Source organism: Alligator mississippiensis, chromosome 4 (genome assembly GCF_030867095.1).
Source record: "Alligator mississippiensis isolate rAllMis1 chromosome 4, rAllMis1, whole genome shotgun sequence".
NCBI classification, from domain to species: Eukaryota; Metazoa; Chordata; order Crocodylia; family Alligatoridae; genus Alligator; species Alligator mississippiensis.
The window spans coordinates 24,464,112-24,465,447 of record NC_081827.1 but is presented as its reverse complement, the minus strand read 5'-3'; positions in this window follow the sequence as shown (position 1 = coordinate 24,465,447).

The following is a 1,336-nucleotide window of genomic DNA, read 5'->3' as shown; positions in this document are numbered from 1 at the left end:
AGTGATGTCACGAAGGGGGAGGGCGGGAATACGGGGCGCATGCGCGGCTGGGCGTGGGGGTGGGGTTACGTCCCAGGCGCAAAACTTCCCCGCCCCTTTAGCGTGTGTAGGTGGGGCCGGTGCTGCACGTGTCTGATCGCGGTCGTGTCTGTACATAATTTCAACCCCTGTAGGATGTACGATCAGTAATATTAAAAGTGTTCAAAATGTACCATCCTTTTTGAAGGCAATCAGGACTCGTAATAGAGATGATATATTAGACCAAAAAGATATTTGCAAAAAAAAATTATTTAATTGCAAGCTTTTGGGCACAAAATTAAAATTAATTTAATCGAAGGCTTGCAATTACATTTTTTTTTTTTTTTGCAAAAATCTTGTTGGTCTAATAAAAGATTTCTCTACAAGTTCTGCATGCATTTTTCTCTAGACGAATATGGCTACAACCTGGATACCATCCTTTTTGAGGCAGTTCATTGATGCAGCATGTGTAAAACCCATGTCACTCCCAGGGATCCTCCACTGATTTGGGGTGGGGTGGGGTTGTTTTTTTGTCTTTTTATAATATATTTCAAGTTCTGGGTCAAATCTGCCAAATCCGTTCCAAAGCACATTAAGCAGAACTCAATCTTTACAAAAACCATGTGAGGCACTGCAACCACAGTTTTGCCAACTCTCATTCTTGGCGTTGTTCTTAAAGTGTATGCTTTAGACATGTGAAAAATGTAGTTCTTTCTTTTATAGATAAATATAAATATTCTAATATAATCCAAGCCTTGTCTGTGTGTTTGTCTATCCGTAACGCTTTGGGCCAATTGTGCATGCACTGCCCAAGGGGCAGGCACCAATTGGCTGCCCCTGGCAGGAGCGGGCACAACTTTGCACCGGGTCTCAGGGGAGTGGGTGGACGTGGTCGGGGCAGGGAGCCGCTGTGCATGGCACTTCCACCCCCCCACCCACCCCCCCCACTCTGTCCCCCAAACAGTCGACAGGGATGGGAGCAGGGAACGGGAAGAGGGGAGGGTGGGGGGTCCTGGTGGCAGCCCACAGCCCCACCACCACCGCCATCATGGCCCACAGCTGCTGGAAGGGCTGGGGGCGACAGGCTGAGGCTGTGCCAGGCTGATGCTGGCAGGGAGTGGACTACGCTGAGCCCAGGCTGGGTCATGGGGCTATGGGAGCCCTGCAGCTACTCCAGAGGCATGGGTGTGTGGCTCCCACCACTGCACGCACTGTGGGGGAGGGGAGTGAGGCCCATGCCACCCCTTGGCTCCCCCATGCCGTGTCCCTGTACGAGCCACTGGGTTCTGATTGCCCCACAACCCAGCCCAGCCGAGGC